Genomic DNA, 21,421 nt, shown 5'->3' with positions numbered 1-21,421 from the left:
TATGTGACACAGGTGCATGAACTTCCCTCCTTCCCAGAACTGAGCACTCGTATCCAGGACTTAGGAATGTGAGTAGGGCACAGGAAGGAGTCACCGCTGTATTTCACACTGTCTGAGTCCTATACCTAGAGAATCTGTTTTCTGCTAGCTTTTGCACTTGAGCGCTCCAAGTCTGTGTTTGAAAGTTGCACAACTGCACAATGTTAAGGCTGCTTTCAGATATTTGAAAACAATGTGTCTCTCTAGTGCAATGAAAAATGGTACAAATTAGTGATAAATATTGATGGATATGTTATTTTATTACATAAAAGTTCAGAATTCTTACAGTACGTATCATTGAAAAAACATATGCATTTAGCTGAAGTGAAAGCCACAGTTAGAGATGATAATGTAAGCAATATAGCACTGCGTATCCTCTTCTACACTGATCTTTTTCTAGAGAACAGAAGTACTGATTCTTGCGGTCATAAATGCGAGTGGGTTGCTACCTCAGTCAGTGCTTTGCTCTATTTCTCTCTGGGAAATCATCTCTCTGGATCCATATTTTCCCCTTCTTTTAAATTGAATTGTGAAAGCTTACAATAATGAAAGATTAGATCTGGGAGAAAAGTTAATAATGATCTATATGATACTGTGTGTATCATATAGACCTATAATGATATTGGAGTTTATGTTAGGAACAATTGACTATGACATTTGACCTGAAAAAAGAAAGAATAGAGGACATAAAACAGATGAGAGATACAAAAATATGGTGAGATGGATGAACTGGAGCTCCAAGGAGATCAAAGAACAAGAGAGTGATCTGGAATGATGGGATGTGCTGATCAGAGAGGGGATTCGAAAGGTGAAATTACGGCGAGGACACATCATAGCGAGAAATGTTCAAGGAACTGAGAGGAACTAAAATCTTCAGAAATGTCAAGAATAGCACGGTGAGCAAATCAATAATGGATGCACAAAGATCTACCTGAGATATCGCCAGATCCAGAAGAAGAAGATTCAATAAATCACTGTTGGAGGTAGAAATGAGAAAATAATAAACCATAAGGTGATAATCCCCCATTCAATACGTGTAATTATTTGATATAATATTTTTGATCTGTTATATTTTAACTTTGAAAAAATTGGTTTCTTATTCCTAACAGAGTGCAGAGCTTCTTTTCCCTCAATAACAATCATCCTAAATTTCTGCTTCAGAGCTCTCATCCATGCCATTTTCTTTTTCTTGCGTATTTTATCTCTTCTGTAATTTCATATTATTCAGTTTCATTATAAAACAGCTCCACATACTGGGAGGTTTTTCCTGATAAACTCTACCATATTCTGAATTTTTACTCTCTCCTTAGCATTTTGCCATTTTCACATGATTTTTTTATTGCTTAAACTTTACATACATTAACAGCTCTTTCGATGTTAATATTACGCACATTTAATCTTTCAAACTATATATAAGCCAAAACTGTGTCCTTTTCCTCCTGTGATCATCTGATGTTTTGTGTAAGGTGAGCGTTCAACAGACAGTTATTGCCCAGGTCTCTATAACTTCAAAAAAAATTGGGCCTTGCTGAAGAAGTCACATCAAGAATAATATATTCATCTTAACTACAAATGCTGTTCATTAGATTGAAAGTTCTTGGTCAGCGACCATTATATTATTCTGTGGAGTCACAAGCTAGAAATATGGGATTTGTTTAATTTTCTGTCTTCTTTTCCACTTAAGGAAACAACTAAATCTGTCATGTTTATTTTGTATCCAAAGTAACTGGGGCAGTGCCTGACTAATAGAAGTTACTTAATATAATTGCTGAATAAAATAAGAAATAAGTACACTGCCTGCTGGGACTTGCGTGAGTTTCTGGATGATGGAGTATTAAAGTACATGTTATTAGCGTTCACATTTTTCCATTTGCCTACTTACTGATATAAGTATTAAAAATATAAAACGTAGATAGATAATGGCTACAGTGTCCTAAGACCTGGAGTAGTATTCATCGTTTTATTAAAAAATGCTTTGTAGTAACTGATTTTATTTATTCTTCCCTCATTTCAAAACAAAACAAAACAAAAGATTTGTATAGCATTTGTTAAGAGAGGTTGTATTGTGCCATGTTTAAGAATATGGATTAGAGGTCCCATGGCTTGAGTTGAAAGAATTATGAATTAATACATATAAAATGCTTAGAACACTACCCAGCACACAGTAGGTTTTGCATAAATATGAGTTAATTTTATTACCCTTATTTATATTATAAAATACCTACTGAATCTAAAAACAGTAAACTGGAGATGAGGAAATAAAGCCAAAAGTAAAATAAGTTAGGAAATAAAATTAAACCTTATGTATATAATGTTGTCCTCCCAGGAAGCTCAGAACCAAGAAACGAGAATTTTATAGAAATATTAAAACAAGTCTTTGCTGTTCCTTTCTCTGGCCTAAATCAATGCTCTTGTTGGTAGCAAAGCCAAATGGTAGACGTATATGCCAATGGCACAAACTGTTGAGCTATGTGGCTATTCTTGTGACTTTGCTTGTTCTATACGTGTTTCCTAATCTGTAAATTAGACATAAATAATGGTACTTGCCTATTCAGATTTTACTAATAATTAAACAAACAATGTGCAGTATAACTTGTCCTTTTCTTCTTCATTATTATCATCATCATCATCATTATTTATGGCTGAGAGTTAAAGAGAAACAGACATTAAGCTAAAATAATCCAGTACTTACTTTGTACCCATCACTGCCATGATCACGGATAGTAAAAATATATATAATGCGATCTGTATAAAATACATTCTTTGTGTCAAGTATTATTTTCTGACTTATTTTCCTCACATCTTCCTCAAAGAGCTTATTAAAATTGTGAATCAGATAAATGAATAAATAAATATCTAGACCGTGTGATGAGTAAAATAATAGAAGAATGTTTGTGAAAAAAGACAAGAGAGAGAAAAAAGTTATTGGCTGTATTATTAGTGCAAAAAAGCTTTTGGAATACAGTGAAGTATGAGCTAAGTTTTGAAGAGTCAACATTATCCATATTCCGACATGAAGCAGCTCTAATAACATGTGACCAATGAGTGATTGTAGCTTGAAATATTGCAGACCAACAAAACATTTGAGCTCCTGGGCTGTATCAAGTTAATGTCTCTTAGTCAATTTTACCAGATCAGGTACTAAAGATATTTTACATTTGCATAATATTTTACAAATTCTAAGTGTCTAACAAAGATATAGTATGCATTAAATATCCATAGGTGGAGAGCAATTTCCTTTTGCCAAAAGGAGAAGAAAAACATACAGAAACAAAGAAATATTTATGGTTGTAAATTTGAAGAGAAAGTGAAGTGAATCTGAAATTATATTGATTTAATAGCTTCATGGTTGTTGGGATTTATTCAACATTCCTGGACTCAATGTGTTTCATAAACGCTAACCCCACCCTGACATGCACTACCAGATCTTAGGAGCAGATGTACCACTTTGTGTGATGCAGTAAATAAGAGGACACTGTGCCAGAGGGCATGGAAAGATTGTCGTGGATCTCAGGGCTTCCACGTATTTTCTTCTCAGGAAAAATGATTACAAATGAGAAGAGTGACATGTTTTTAACATATATTTTAAGAACTATTTTTTTATTGAGGTATAATTGACATGTAACATTATATAAGTTTCAGATATACAACATAATGATTCAATATTTGTATATATTGCAAAATACATGCAATATACAATATATCTGGTTAACATTAGTCACCCTATATAGTTATAAATTTCTTTTTCCTGTGATGAGGGCTTTTAATTTACTCTCTTAGCAACTTTCGAATGTGTGACACAGTATTATTAACTATAGTCACCATGCTGTACATTACATCCCCATGACTTATTTATTTTATAACTGGAAGTTTGTGCCTTTTAACCCCGTTCAAAAAAACCTTCCTTCCCTCTATGACTTAGATTAGACTCTCAGATGCTCCCGTGTTTCCTTATGATAAAGCCAGGACAGACCCTTCAAATTCCCATTCTTTTCCTCGTGAATGATTGGCTGAATTGTTTGTCCCTGCTGATCAATTGGACCAAAAAGACTTGTTACCCAAACTTTGGTTAAGATCCTCTCCTCCCCAGACCCCTGAACTTTGACCCAGCCTCTGCCTAAGCAAGCCTATGACCCCTTCTTAAAGGTCTCTCTGGAAAATAGACTGATTTCAGGGTAAAGCATTCATCTACTGTTCAGTCCTGCCACCCTCACTCATCTGTTTCCCACTCCTGGTCTGTCGAGCCTTGGTTACCCCTTCTGCTTGAAGAAAAGCCCTGCTGACCTAACCTTTGAGATGCTTGCAGATGTTGTATAGTCCCCTTCTCTCTCCGCCTCCCCCATTGCAATAGTCCCTTTCCGCTCTCTTGCAATAATGCTTTCGAATAAAGTCTCTCCTTACCTAAGTCCGGAGCTGTTTTTTATTTGACAAGAGAAAAGTGAAAACTAAAATAGAGAAGCCACATGGGGACCCAAAGCAATTACTGACAATATTACGGTACGTTTTCATGATTGCTTTGCTGATAAAAACATAAACTAAGAACCAGAAAACCTGAAGTCATTTCCTAGCTCGGCCTCGTGACACTTGATGTGACTTTGGGCAAGTCATAAAACTTCTGAGACTTGAATTTCTTCCCTGATAAAGCAGGAATCACAATGCCTACCTCCAGGGATATCCCAAGGATTGAATGAGATAATGCATATGAAAGAGATTAGCAAATTGCAAAGTCCCTTCATATTGCATTTATTACTTATAAATGGCTCTTCTCCACTTGCTGTTGATCACTCAAAACAGCCCTGTCTTATAAGGATTGTTTAAAAGTTTACAAGATTATAAACAGTGATCATCCCTGTAGGACAGAATAAAAGGTGAACAGAGAAAAATAAAATTTAGCCAGAAATAACTCCATGTTGATTTTTTAACTTGACTGTAAGTGTTTCTTAAAAGAACTTCAAGCAGCACAGGGAGAATTTTCTAAAGGATACTCAACGGTGGATTAGAGAATACAATATAATGAAAATTAAATATTCCAAGAGTTAAATGAGATTCATTTTAAAACGTGAAGTTTTAATTGCACAGCATTATTTTGGAAATAAAGAATTTAAGAAAAGCTTTAAATAAGGGAGAAGCTTGTTGTCATAAAATCAACATGAAACCAGACTGTTTTTGTTTGAAACTTAGCAAAATGATACTTTCTTGGGGCTACAGAATCAATCTTACCATAAGAAGGTCTTTTTTAAACTGCTAATCTTTAAGATTAAAAATTTTTTTTATTTTTAAGATTGGCACCTGAGCTAACCACTGTTGCCAATCTTCTTTTTTTTTTTTTCTGCTTTTTCTCCCCAAACCCTCCAGTACATAGTTCGATATTTTTAGTTGTGGGTCCTTCTAGTGGTGTGAAAACATTTTAATTTATTTTCTCTGGTGCAGAGAAGTAGCAGTTTGACTCTTCATTTATTTTTTTTAGACCCAGAGAGAGATCTTTTTGAAGTTTAAACCTCAAGGTTATAGTAGTTCTTTAACTTTTTTTCTTTTCTCATATTGAAGGACTTCTCCCTACCGAATATTTTTCTTTTCATATTTCTTAAAATCAAAAAGCATTTTAATTTATATTAGTACCCTATTTCGTGTACTATAAACAACGAGGAACTAATCATTTTGGAGCCAAATACATTTATTCTAACTCATTATATTCAAGTATTTTTAAACTTACACATACTTTTTCCTACAATAGAATGTATGCTATTTATGTTTTAAATTTGTGTGTTTTATTAGCCTATTTAGAGGCTGAACATATTCATTACAAAATTTATTTCCTTCTATAGTGAATAATATCAAGAACATTTTATAAATATAATTTTATGTCATGCTTATGTTTTCAGTCTTGAGTGGGAAGAAATCTTGTTTAAGCTATGAATCTTCATTATACTTCAGAATATTCCCATTGTTCTCGACTCAGCCATCTATAAGCTTACCTCTCATTGCAGTTCTGGCCATGAGAAATATTGGCCCAAAGTTGTTGTTTTGTATTTGTATATTTTTCCTCAAAATTGAAACTTTGCCAAAAGAAAATATTTTTAAACACTGAAGCAGCAATATTACTGTCTTAAAATATTTTTTCAACACTGAGAGACCATTGAATATCAAAAGTAAGATGTAGTTGAAATTGCAAAGAGCCAGGAATATCGGACTTAAATCTTAGTTCTGTAATTTCATAGCATAAACACCCCTGGGTTTCAGTTTCTCCCTTTACAAAATGAAGTATGTAAACCAGGTAGTCCATAAAATTTCTTAAAAGCCAGCATCTTAAGATCTAATTAAATTCATTTAGTGTTATAAATTACAGCCCTTCTCTACTGAACCCTTTTTCTACTAAATAAACTTAGTTTCTCAACTACGACATCCAGTATTTATTATTTCTCATGTATAAGCAAGGATAAACAAAAACCATAGCCTGCAAAGCCCACTTTTAGTATATTACATTGAATTTTGCAAACAAATCAATAATTAAACACAACCATCACCTTTTTCATTTCCCTTCCTCCATTTTTACTCCATCATTCTACCATCGCATCTATTACCTATATGTTGTGTTCTGATATATTTTCCTGAGTTTTTCCAACATCAGTGGAAGGGATATGCATAGTTTTGTAACACATCATAGTCTCCTGAAAACAATAAAATGTGCTTAATAATTTGTGTAGTTGTGCTGAGCACCATATAGAACTTATGATGACCACATTTTTGTTTGGTTTTGCTTTTACCATCATAAAATAAATATACTTCTTCTAAATAAAAGATATGCCATTCAGAGTCATGTCTTGGGTGGCAGATCTTTCAAACTGAGCCTTTCATGTCACATGGAGTGAACTGCAAGAGAGTTCAAATCCTAAACTTTGCTTTCGATGCCAATGGTGCTTTACTCGTCAGTAAACAAGTTTACTTTTTGAGTCTCTCTCTTTACTATAAAACACAAATAACAATCTTGGCTTTGTGTGAGTTATGAGGTTACTCTCAGTATCAATGGAAAAATTACATGTAAAAGTGCATTGTGAACTATAAAATATAAGATGTTTTATTCAAACTGAAATTTCACCTTTTGGGGCGCACATTCTTTTTTTTTTTTTTAAAGATTTTATTTTTTCCTTTTTCTCCCCAAAGCCCCCCAATACATAGTTGTGTATTCTTCGTTGTGGGTTCTTCTAGTTGTGGCATGTGGGACGCTGCCTCAGCGTGGTCTGATGAGCAGTGCCATGTCCGCGCCCAGGATTCGAACTAACGAAACACTGGGCCGCCTGCAGCGGAGCGCGCGAACTTAACCACTCTGCCACGGGGCTAGCCCCCATAGTTGTATATTCTTAGTTGTGGGTCCTTCTAGTTGTGGTATGTGGGACGCCGCCTCAGCGTGGTTTGATGAGCAGTGCCATGTCCGCGCCCAGGATTCGAATTGACGAAACACTGGACCACCTGCAGCGGAGCGCACGAACTTAACCACTCGGCCACGGGGCCGTGGGGAGCACATTCTTACATTGATATCTTGTAGACATGATTTGCCTCTTTACCATACAAGGCTCATATAAAAACGATATATGCATGTAATTTTTATTTTTAAAAGTTGAGAATGGAAACATGTAAGTTTTCTGTTTCAAAAACTCACTGTTCAGTGATCATATTTATATTTCTTGTCACTTCTGTTTTTATTTGTTCTCACACAAAACTATAGATAGCAGAAATGTTAGAAAGTTTGATTAAATGTATTTTATGAGTGACTATCTGAGAGTGACTTTGATACCAATGAAAAACTTCTAATATTTTAAATATTTTGACATAGAAAATCATCTCCCAAGTTCCTCAGAAGCTTCCATTTCTCATGCAGCCCAAATAAATCTGAACCTCCTTGCTTTAACCTAAAGGCCCATCTTAGAGACACGAGTTTGCCTCCCTAAATTACTGAAGATTAATACAAAGACCAGCAGTAACTAGATTCAAATATGCGGTTATAAAATAAGCTGAAAAAAACATGTCACAGGGAGAAAATTACCTTTGCTTGCTGCTTATTTGGCCAAGCTCCATATTTTCATTTGGGTAAAACAACCAAAAACAGTAGATTTGTTTAAAGCTGTGAAATCACTCAATACGGCCAGATGCTAATGTGCTGGAACCAACAATAGTTTCATAGGTCTCAAATCATCTCACTCTAGGGAATACATTTTTGTTCATTGGAACAGTAAACTGCCCACGCAACTTAAACTTGCCATTCTTTGGCTTTTGCTTTTCATCCAGTTCTGCCTTAGCAAAACTCCACTTCACACATGCCCTATCTCTTGCATTTAAAATTGTTTTTTCTTTTTGATTAGTCCATGCCCTCCATTTAAAAATACATCTATCCCATGCTCTTTTTCTCCCATTTATCTCTCCTGCCACTTCGCAGATCACGATAACAATGGGGATGATGGCAGAGAAATATAGACACAAATACTTCTTGCAAGTCTAGAGAATGTGCCTTCCCCACTCAAAACAACTTTCCTCCAGGGTAGTTTCTTGTCTCCCTCTACAAATACCCTTTCTAAGTTTCTACTGAACTTTATCATTTTGAGTAACAAATGTCCCTGTGTGACAAATGTCCCCTTGACCATGTAGAAATTTTACCTATTTCATATCTAATACACACAAAGTTTAAAAGCGTTATCCTATTCTATGATGTTTTGGGTTGTGGTAACACAGACTGCATGCAACACAGACTAGAGAAGGTCCTGCATTTAGGGAAAAGAACATATGATTTACTGGTTGTTAGTTTGTTAGGGCTGCCATAACAAAGTACCACAAATTGCATGGCTTAAACAACAGAAATTTAGTGTTTTACCATTCTTCAGGCTAGAAGTATGAGATCAAGGGGGCGGTAGGTCTGGTTCCTTCTGAGGACCATAAGGAAGTATCTAGTCCATGTCTATTCTCTAGCTTCTAGGAGTATGCTGACAACATTTGGCTTTCCTTAGCTTTGGATCATCTTCACATGATGTTCTCCTTGTATGTATCCATCTTCAAATTTCCTTTCTCTAGGGACACCAGTCCTATTGGATTAGAGGTCCACTGTACTCCAGCATGACCTCATCTTAACTATATTTGTAATGACTCTATTTCTACATAAAGTCACATTCTGTGGCACTGGGGGTTAGGACTTCAGCATATGTGTGGGGCATGGAGGACACAATTCACCTCATAACTCTGCTGTTTAAAATACTTTGTCTGACTATAGCCAAGTGCATTTGTTAGATTCATATTTGTAAGACTGAAAAATAACTTTAGCTAATATTGGCAGAGAGAGAATTCATTGAAAAGATAATAGGTATTTCAAGGAATTGTCAGGAAGTTTCAAGAAAATATGCACAGAGATAGAGATTAGATAAGGAACTCTAGAAAGCCAGAATCAGAAACAATATCAGGCCACACACTAGTTAAGTAAAGAACACAACAGCAGCTGCCACTGAGTGCTGCCACCTGTCCCTACCAACACCACGTTGGCACTCAGCTTTGGTAGCTTACATGGCTGCCTTTTGAAACTGACCCGGGTGCCATTGCTGGTGCTTCTTTAAGTCCCTAGTTTCAGATTCAAATTTTTGATTCAGCAAATTGATGGCCAAGTTTAGACATTGTGACCATACCTTGGCATTCCTAATGGCTGGAAAAACCATTTCATCTTCTATAATGGGAGGTGAGCTCCTCTCCTGACAAAACACACAAATTGGGAAATTCTGGAAATATATTAAAGGGGTTTATACATTGGAGAACCTATGATGGGCAAATGCCCTCAATAACATGCTGTTATTATTTGTTTCCTCATGGTTTTGAGAATGCATTTAATATAAATAACAGTACATTAAAAGGTTATCTTGGGGGCCAGCCCCATGGCCAAGTGGTTAAAATTCTGCGTGCTCTGCTTTGACAGCCTGGAGTTTGCAGGATTGGATCCCAGGTGTGGACATACTCCACCTATCAGCAATGCTGTGGAGGCTTCCCCCATACAAATTGGAGGAAAAGTGGCATAGATGTTAGCTCAGGGCCAATCTCCCTCAAGCAAAAAAAGAGGAAGATTGGCAACAGATGTTAGCTCAGAGTGAATCTTCATCACAAAAGAAAAATAAGAAGGGGCCAGCCCAGTGGCATAGTGGTTAAGTTCACAGGCTCCACTTTGGTGCTCAAGGTTCTCAGGTTCAGATCCTGAGTGTGGACCCAGCACGGCTCCTCAGGCTGTGCTGAGGCAGCATCCCACATAAAATAGAGGAAGATTGACACAGATGTTAGCTCAGAGACAGTCTTCCTCAAGCAAAAAGAGGAAGATAGGCAACAGACGTTAGTTCAGGGCCAATCTCCTTCACCCACAGAAAAAGGGTCATCTATGGGGAGGGGGTTAGAGGAGCAAGGTATGGTGTCATTATGGCAAACAATAGTGAAATAAACACTGTAAATATCCAAAGATAAGGAGCTTTCATATGGGCCTGGGCCAGACATTGAAATGAGGGCTGGAACTCAAATAAGTAGAAAAAGAGGCAGGGCACCTGAATGGGACGCCTTTGAGGTAAAAATGGTTTACAAATTTAGCTGGAGTGAGGCACTTTTATAAATGAATGATGGATTGGTAGAAAAGTCTGCATTTGGGCAGGCCAATTGTGGCCTTGCACATCAGAGCAAAGAGTTTGAAAGTTATTCTAAAGAGAATGAGATGTTATTCAAGAGAAGGAAAAGGCATACTTAGGAAGAATATTCTAATATACAATATTTTTCAGAGGGGAGTTTTGCAGGCAGGAAAGCTGGTAGAAGAAAATAGTTACAAAAAGTGGCTGCAATCAATGTAGCACTTTGGAAATATAGCAAAATAGTCAAACCTGTGAAACTTTACAAAGGGAAAGCAATAGAACGGGGTAGAGAAATAAAGCTTTGAAGAGATAAATCTATCTCTAAAGTTCTGAGCCTGTGTAGCTATAAGAAAATTAGTTTCTTGGCATATACAAGAAATAAGGCAGGAAAACTGTCCTGTGGTCAAATATTTTATATTTTTAAAATACCGTGCTTAAAATGGTAGCATAATGTTCAATAAGAAACATGTCCACACAGAAATGAAAGGCTAGAACTCCAGAAAGGACTGAGCTGAGGACACAGATTTGGGAGACATTTATGGAGGCAATCAGTTTAAACAGCTTTACTCTGAGAAAGAGAAGGTGCAGAGAAACGAACAGCCTCAAAACCATTAGAAGTCGTGCATGTAAAGCTGAGATGTGTTAGTATAATACCATTCATGAAAATTCTCATAACCTGAATTTTAAAAAGTGGATTGTTGCTCATAACAATGAGGCATTGTAGTATTATTTATCATTTGTTTTATTGTAATTCCATGAAAGCTATTTTTATGCATTATATATAAGACATATCTATTAAGCAATATATTACATTTCCAAACAAATCAAGGTAACATTATCTAACTACATTATCAATATGTGTGTTAATATAACTTTAATTATGAACTACAATTAAAATTAAGGAGCTTACAATGATTCAGATCTTCAATATCAACAGCTGTCATAATAAATTATATTAATTTTTTTCACTTAACCATCCTCAGTCTAATGCGTATTTGGGTAGTTTGTGAAATATGCAATAATTATCTGTTTTTTCCATTGTAAATATCAGTGTGTTTAATTACACAGCATAACCACCAAACTCATATTAGAAAAGCACAAATATATGAAATAGAAAAACATGAATTCAGAATATATTTGCGTATCAACTTCACCTTTTCTTTGATGAAGATTGTGGAAAGCTACATTTGTTTACTATTGTTCATTATTCTTAATCAAAATAACAAGTCAGGCTAACTAGTATTGACCTTAAACAAATAGATAGCCAGCTATTTCTCCAGCAAAAGTAAATTTATTCAGATCAGCAAAGAACTGCAATTCAGGATCTGTGACCATGGTGAGCCACGTGCAAGTTTCCAGCAACAATGAGAGGAGAAACTCCTTTATAGAGGGGAAACAGAGTCCATGGTAGTACTTGAGAGCTGATGTGGAGTGGCTTTTTATTGGCTGAGTTGTAACAGTATCTCATTGGCTGCGCTTCTTGTGGGTCAAGAAGAAGTTTTTCTTCTTCCTGTTGGGCTCTGCTATTGAAGTAAAGCATGACAGCTCCCCATTTTGGCTTCCCAACTCTCAATTTATTAATGAGGTTTCTGTTTATTAATCTCCATGCTCCACCTTTTTGGTTAATATCTTTCTCTGAAAGCTTCGCTGAAGAAGAATCAGGTTCTTTCAGTTTCAGCAGCCTTTTGTCCCTTGATGCCAGGAAGGACCTTTCCTGGGTGTCATGTCCACCATTGGAGGGAAAGTGCACAGACTGGAAACTTACTGAGGTCACATTTGAGTAACAATGAGAGGTAGGAGGGAGAAATCTCAGGCATTTTTCTTTTCAGAAGTCCATATGTCATCAAGATCATAGGCATTGGAGATCATCTGAAGTGTTATGTCATCATCTAAGGTTTGACAGACAAACTTCCAACAGGCCTAGTCCAGACACCTTGGGTGCTGTCTCATCGTATGTTGTCTTCTTCAGTTTTGGGAAATCTTTACTTTTAGGTCACCAGGTGATGCGCAGGTCCAGTCAGGGTTTAGTGCTTTCTTTAGATGTGTCACATGAATCCAAGAGTCTACTCCCAGGAGTTTTGTGGCACAAAAGTTAGTTAACATTGCTGGATAGGGACCTTTCCAGTAAGGCTGAAGGGAGTTATTTGGAGGTGCCTTTTTCAATAGACAAAGTCTTCAGGTTGCAAGGTGTGATGTTTAAGGTCATCATCTCCCTGGAGCTCACTGTAAAAAGATCGCTCTACCAAAACATGGTTAATTTTAATAGAAGCAATTAGGCCTTTGCAATATTGGAGTACATCTCCTTTTATCAGCTGTGACAGGAGCCAAGTGCATTGGGTATCCTGTGACTATCTCAAAGGGCAAGAGTTTATGAGTTCCAACGTGGGTGGATCTGAGATTTAGAAGAACCAACAGCAATGCTTTGGGCTAAGGCATTTGGAGAGTCTCTACAAATTTTTCCAGTTGAGTCTTAATAATGCCATAGTGCGTTCAACTAAACCAGAGGATTGAGGGTGGTAAGCACAGTGAAAGTGTTGTAACACTAGCCAAACAGTGCAGATTTGTTGAAGTACTTGACCAGTAAAATGAGTTCCTTGATTGCTATGAAGTTCAAGAGAATTTTCTCACGTAGGGATAATCTTTTCAAAAGGGCTTTAGTCATTCAAGAGGCAGTAACCTTCCTGTAAGGGAAGGCTTCAGTCTAGTGAGAAAACATACAGACCATCACTAAAACATATATATACCCATGACACAGGAAAGTTGTTTGAAATCCATTTGTCACATCTTTAGTGGTTCATTAGGCAGTTTAAAATGTCCAGGAGCAGCACAAACAGGCTTCTTGGGTTGTATTTTGGACAAGTGGAACAAGTGAGGTCGGCAATTTTGGGGGCCTCGTTAATATTTCGCCACCAAACTTGATACATGAACACTATCATTTTGTCAGTAGACCAATGGTTAAATGCATGTACATTAGTTAGGAGTAGAAATTTTAGAGCTTCTGGTAGGACTGGGTTGTTATTTGTCCTAGACCAGAGCTTTCACTTTTTTTTTTTATCAAACCAACAATTCTTGAGTTTCCACTCTTGTTTTTCCTTTTCTAAGGCCAATTGTTGGGCTTCTCTAGACAGTTGTTCCAAGTTATCATTTGGGAAATATCCTTTTGGAGCATGACAGAAATTTGGTTGTTGTTGATTTCTTTAAGGGCAGCATTTCTTGCAGAAGTTTCAGCAAGGTAATTTCCTTTAGCTCCCACAGAATCAAGTTTAGAAGGCCCGGAGATCTTAATAGCTAAAGCAGCAGGTAAAAGTATAGCATCTAATAATTCCTGAACATAGGGGCCATTTTTAATTTTATTTCTGCTGGAAGTAAGGAAGCCACGTTGCTTCCACTACATTCCAAAATTATGAGCTTCTCCAAAAGCATATCTACTATCAGTATAAATATTGGCAGTTTTGCCCTTGGCTAGAGTACTACCCTGTGGAATAGTGTAAAGTTCAGCCTGTTGAGCTGAAGTAGCCATAAGCAAAGGTGTTGCCTCAATGATATCAAAAGGAGTTGCAATAGCATACCCAGCACAATATTAGCCATTGTCACCTTTTAAATAAGAACCATCAGTAAGCCATGAGAAGTTGGTGTTACCCAAAGGAGTTTCCTGCAGATTATCATGAGGAGTTAGGAGGTGATCCATCAACATTAAGCAATCATAGAGACTTCATTGGTAATGGATGATAGAAGAGCAGCAGCATTAAGGTTATCACAACATGAAAGAGTTATATGAGGAGCAGTTAACAAAAGGATTTCACAGGTAGGGTGATTGAGTGAAATATGTTGAATGTGATGAGAATTCAGGAGAGTTTCCACAGCATGAGGTACAAAAATGGTTAAAGGGGATCTCACAGCAATTTTCTTCATGGCCTTAACCAAAATGGAATGAAGTAATGGCTGTAAGGCAAGGGAGATATCCCCATGCCACAGGGTCCAGTTGCTGGCTGTAGTGTCCTATGGGTCACTGGTTGTCTGTGTTTTGGGGTGAGAAACCTAATGACATTCCCTTCCTTTTCATACAAAAGAAATACGGAATCTGATAATTGGGATGTGCAAGGGCAGGTGGGTTCATCAAACTCTCTTTTAAGGCTGAAAGGCTATGTGATCCTGTTGTTTCCATGAAATTGGGTTGAGGTTGTTGTTCTTTAATCAAACATACAAAAGTCCAGCTGCAAGAGAGAAATTTGGAATCCAATTTCGGCAGTGACCAAGTAGCCTGAGAAAACCTCACATTTGATGCTTAGTTTTGGGTTTTAGGAAACTTAGGGCACCATGAAGCCTATCTGGATCTAGACATAGCCCTTGTTCTGATATCCAGTGCCCTAAATACCAAACCTGAGTTTGGTCAAATTGCAATTTCTCTTTGGCGATCTTATGTCCCTTTAAGGCTAAAAGCTTTAGCAAATGGATGCTGTCTTCCTGTGAGTTGGCTTGGGAAGGAGAGCAAAGAAGCAAATCATCCACAAATGACAACAGTAGAACCCCTGGGCAATTTATATCTTCCAGATCAGGCTTCAGGATTTGTGTGAAATAAGAAGGGCTCTCAGTAAAACCCTGAGGCATTACTGTCCAGGTGAATTGCTTTCTTTTCCAAGTGAAGGCAAAAAGGTATTGACTAGTTTCATCAAATGGAAGGTTAAAGAATGCACTACATAAATCAATTACCGGAAAGAATTTGCTTCCAATGGGCACTGATGTTAGTAGCATATGAAAGTTAGGAAGAATAGGGTGTTGAGGGATAACAATGATGTTTATTGCTTGGAAGTCCTGGACAAATCTCCACCTCAGCTGTTGGGTTTTCTCACAGGTAAAATAGGAGTATTACAGGGACTAGTATAAGGGGTAATGAGGCCTTCAGCCTTGTAATCTTCTATTATGGGCTTTATATCTTGAAGGACCCCTTTACTTATAAGATATTGATTAATTCTGGCAGGAGTTTTTGAGGGATTTATTTGAATCTTTATGGGAGGTGCGTTATGAATTTTATCAACATCAGAGGCCAGCACAGTTCCAAGGAACAGCCTGATACAGAGTTCAGTTGAAGTGTCACCTGAGTACTTGCAGACAAAAAATTCTTTAACCAGAAAAGAGCAAAGCCTTGAAATAGATCACAAATAAAGCCTGGAGAGCCTCAAACACAGAGGGCAGAAGCTCAGATCCAAGAGAAAGACTTATCCTCAAACTCAAGGGTCCACAAGAAAAGCAGTGAGCTCAGTGGGCTCTGTTGTGGGTGCTGGACCTGTTTGCTCACCAGCCTTGGAGTTGTTGGGGCTCTTCTCTGGATCCTCATATGGGCCACCAAAATGTTGACCTTAAAGAAACATATAGCCAGTTATTTCTCCAGAAACAGTGGGTTTATTCAGGTTCAGCAAAGAATTGCAATTCAGAGTCTACAACCATAATGAGCCACATCAAAGTCCCCAGCAACAAGGGGAGGAGAAACTCTTTTTATAGAGGGAAAGAAGAAGTTGAGAGGACTATTGTAAACAAAGAGTCCATTGGAGGAAATGAGAGTTCTATGTGTAGGGGCTTTTCATTGGCTGAGTTTTGACAGTCTCTCATTGGCTGAGTTTCTTGTCCAAGAAGAAGAGGAAGTCTTTCTTCTTCCTGTTGGGCTCTGCTATTGATGTACGGTCTGAGAACTCCCCCATTTGGCCTCTGACTCCAATTTAATGAGGTTTCTATTTATTAATTTCCCCACTAATCCAGCGAAACGCAAGTCTAAAACAGCCTGTAACTATTACTTCATAATAATAATGGTGAACTGAAAACAAATCCTGACTGATGTAAATTACAAATAAACCTTGTATACCAAAAATTAAGTGACTTTCTCTTTGTTTTGCTTTCCAAAAGTAACTTTAGACAAGTAACCTCACTTCTCTGAATCTTATTTTCCCCTTTGGTAAAATGTAAATAATGATACTTCATTTGCTTGGTTCATGGAATTATTGTAAGCATGAAATAAGATAATTTAAGTAAAAATGGCGTATCAGTTATAAAGTAGATGAGAGGGCTCACCCAAACAGAAATATCTTAAAACTGAATTTATGAAAGCAGAGACAAAAAACTCCTCATAGGAGGCCACAGAGATAAGCTTCTATTAAAAATTCCTGATACTTTTTTTCTTCACGTCTCTCCTCGTTGTCATTTTTCAACATACCCTACTCTCTCCTTTTTACACTTCCCTAAATGTCTCCTCTCAATTCAGATATCATGATCTCCTCCTACAAAAGAACTTCTCCAACTATTTTAAATATATATACCTTGCACTGTCTCATAAATTTGTGTATTTCTTATGATACTTACTACAAATTATAATTCTATGCCTATTTGTTCTTTTAATCATTTGCTGTCTATTTTCACTACTTTAATTGCACACTTAAAGAGAGCAAGGACCACCATACATCTAACAGTTACTTCAGTGTCTGGCATTTAGTAGAATCGCCTGTCAAATTTACCTAGAAAAGAGAGTAATCAAGGATTTTAAATGGTGCAATCTAATTAATAATAGTTTCCTATATTTGGCAAAATATCAAGGAAGAAAGCATATTGACACCCTTAGCTAAAGAAACCTCAGCTGTTCATGTATTTTCATATACACAAATAATTTTGTTTAACTTTTTACCACAATATTTTAAACATAGTAGTTACTAGGTTATAAGGTTTTTCATTATTTATAGAAACTCTTATCTATATATAATTATTGCCTTTAATTCGTAGATGATGAATCTAAAATTTAGGTGAATAATTCTTCTCAAGATAATAGAGTTAACCACAAGTTGAAAAAGAAATCCTGCTTGGGTTTTTGCTTCTGAAGGCAAGTTAAAGAAAAATAAAGAAGGAAAAGAAGAAGTCACCTCAGACGAATTCATTTCAAATAGTAAACTCTACTCATTTGTACATATAACTAACTCTGTCATTTCTCCACTAAGCACCCATTAACCAAAATCTGACTTTTTGGCAACAAGGTCAATGTGTATCTTCTTTAATGGCACTTCACTTCTACTATCACTACAAGATTGAGTGCAAGGTTGTATTACTTGAGGGCTAAGATTGGAAGAGCTCAGGCAAAAAAAAAAAAAAGGATTTCTTATGGCTTTTTATATTAAAGTAATATCACTGAATTATTAATGCAAGTTGGACATTAATCATGTACTCATTAGCTTAAAAAGCATATGTGCAGTTTAGCTACAGAAATTGTTATAATAAAAAACTTCTACTGAATTTTTCTACAAAAAGGAGAATACATATCAATCAAAGATATAGCAAAGATATAATTCCTTAGATATATTACTTGCTAATTGAGAGTGGTATATTTTTTAACAAACCACTAGTCTCACATTCCACATCATTTGGAAGTGAATTGGTATGCAGCATCTACATGACAAAAATAAAAGTTATATATTAATGTTAATTAATCTGAATAATTATCTCATGTATAACATGAGTCATAAGCATCATTTATGATTTAATTTTATATAAATCAAGATGAATATAGTGCATAAATGTTAGTAAAATGATGAATAATAATATTGCCATGATTGCAATGAGTTTATTGTTGAGCAGATGAGGAGGAGGAGAAAAATGGGAGTAGTTAGTTCCTGTGGCTCAATGAAACATATGGAAATGAATACTTTCATTAATTATTGGAACAAATAATGGGAAAAATGTTCTCCTTCTCCTTGGAGAAGATTACAATGTATCACAAACTTGTTTTTGACAGGGCTAAGTAATTGTTGAAGTTCCTTACATCTGTAAAATGCTATGAGTATAAAGGATATTTCATCTAAATCAAAGTACTTATCTCAGTGCTTCCCTCTGTTATGTATTGCATATTTCATTTGCACTGACATTGGAAATCCAAGATAAAAAGTCAAGTTATAATATAAATGCTTGCCTTTTCTTTCTCTTATTGCCCAACCATTTCCCATTTGAATTATATTCCTTTCCACCCCAAATCATTTACTAGATACAGGACATCTTAAGGCAGTTTGCTCTCTTAAATTCATCTTTGAATTCACGTTGCTCTTTCCCATCCCTATACACAATCAACTGAGTTAACAGTTAGTTATATAAAATCTCCTTGAATTTAATTCACTTCAAAAAGTAATTGAATAAAGCATGTTTCCAGCATAATATTTCATGCAGAGATCTACAGATTCTTAAAGAATAGCTCTTATCTTCAAAGAACTGAGTGTATAGTTAATCTTCTGAAAGAATAAAGGATAAACAGCAAGAGAATAATGAAAATGCTAGAATAGATGCAAGCAGGATTAGAAGGATTTTAGGAAAGGACCACAGACATGACATTTGAGGTGTGTCTGGAAGGGTAAATTATTTTTCTGAGGAAAGGGGACAGTTACAATGGATAGAAGAAACATATACAAACTTTAGAATTGTTAGAGTCTGGGCACGTACAGAAATTATAGAGAAATAGGAAATGAAGAATGTTAGGGAATGAAAGCAGGAGATAAAACCAGAGATAAGCTAGCCTCAGATTTGACATGCAAAAATTGTTTTCCCTGAGTAGATTGCCATAATCACTTTTTTTTTTTAAGGAGCTAATTTTGGTAAAAATTTTAGAGTGTACGAGATTCCAGTGAGAGTAGAAGCAGAGAAGAAACACGTGTTTAAAAAAATAAAATTCCCAAAGGGAGAGAGCGCACAACAGCCTTTTTTCCTATTATATGGATTATCATAAAATAATTTTAACAGACTTCACATTTTCTGCTTTCTACTTCCACATTATATGGTTTAGTATAAAATAATTTTATTTGACCTCATATTTTCCCTCTGTTATCACAGAGTACATTTTTTACATATATTAAATTAACTATTATTTTACTAAATTGCTTTCCTATTTCTAGTCACGGGATACATGACCTAAATTTGTAACAGAAGATAAATACCAAAAGACTACTTTATCCCTCATTATTTATTCTATACATGCATTTGGAATAGAGCAAGGACTCACCAACAGGCTTTACAGACAAGTTTAGTTAAATAATATATTTTGCCTCTAATTTAGTCCCAGAGATGAAACCATTTTTAAACATAAGTAACCTTACCATTATATACCTGTCAAGGAATGACATGTTCTGGATTACCAATCACTGGGAAAATGTTAAACTCCCATAATAAAGATTTAAACCTCAATAGTGTTATTCGAACTATAAACGTTTTTTGGATTTGCCAGATTGGGATCTTCAAGATGCTGGCTCACAAGATTTATTTCCACATTTCTGAGTTCATGTCATTGCTGAATTCGTTTCTGGTTGCTTAAAAATAGAGATCACACATATATATTTCAAATTAAGGTAAACATTGGATTGTTTGTTAGACTATCACAGCCAGATGGTATGTAGCATGGTGTTAGGGAAACAATATTGCCGTAGAAGATATTTATTCTTTACTGTTCACAAACTGTTAATTAACTAACCATCTACTCACCATTCACTGTTAAGTAACTGGCTAGATTATTCTGCATTGTAAACTGACTCTAATTCTCATGTATTCTTCATTTTTAATTAAATTGAGTTTGAGTGAATCATTTACCTTTTTTTCTTTTTTTGAGCAGATTCGTATCTATGAAATGAACGTGCAGCCAATGATATATATTGCCTATTCTCATTCCATGACTTTATTTATTAGACATATTTATTTATGTTCATTTTAAAATAAAAGTTGGCTATTTTGTTAAGTCCTTCCTGAGTTCTTTCATTTGGTAAGTAATGTTTTTATTGGGTCCCCAAGATGTTCAAGATAGGTGCCTACTAATTTTGAAGAACTATAGAGAGAAAAGGAGTTAGTCAAAGGTGTTGCCTATTAAAAAGAATCTGAAGAGAGAGAGAAGTAGATAAGGTATTACTCTGGGGAATAATGGTATTCTCAATAAGATAGGGGAGACAGATGGCCACCAGACTTCGATAATTCTGCATAACAAAATGCCTCTTTCCTGTCTTCTGCAACCTCACCCACTAATGTAGGTTTGAAAATGACAGCCCACTAAGGCTGGTTAGACCAGTCTCATGATCTCAGTATATTTTGGATTAGGTTTCTTCTGCTTTAGAGTTTTCAGCATCAATTGTGCTGTTTGTTGCCTTTGGGACACCAGCCAAAACTAAAACAAGTAATCTTAAAAAAAATCCAACTACTTAAGGGAAAATAAATGAAAAACTGGAAAGCCATGTGCAAATGCTGTGATATCTTCTTCATATTGTGGATTTAAAGTCAGAGAATACAAAAAGGGACAGAGTCAGGAGTGTTTGTATATTTATCTTCATTTCCATTTAAATACTAGAATTTTTTAGGGTTTTTGTTAGATCTCTGTAGCTGCAGGGTGAAAGCTTAATTGCTTAATTCTCCTTAAATTTTATCAAGTATGTTTATGTGCTTACTGAAGCTAGAAACCATAAAAATGTGATGGCCCTAATTGTACAAAAGCATCATTTTTGCTGCCAAGATGAAAGAGAAGTGAAAATTAGGTGATTTGATACAAATTTTGCAAATGGTGGTGATGGTGGTGTTAAGGCGAGTATCAAGGCAAAAGACAATCAAGAAATATAGGATTCTGGCAGGAAAAATCCTTTTTTTGATTAACTAAGGAAGTTAGGTTTAGGTAGTGTATTAGTCTGTGTTCTCCAGAGAAACAGAACCAACAGGACATATATGTATATGAGAAGATTTATTATAGGAATTGCCTC

This window comes from Equus asinus, chromosome 3 (genome assembly GCF_041296235.1).
Source record: "Equus asinus isolate D_3611 breed Donkey chromosome 3, EquAss-T2T_v2, whole genome shotgun sequence".
Classification (NCBI taxonomy): Eukaryota; Metazoa; Chordata; class Mammalia; order Perissodactyla; family Equidae; genus Equus; species Equus asinus.
This window is presented reverse-complemented; position numbering follows the sequence as displayed.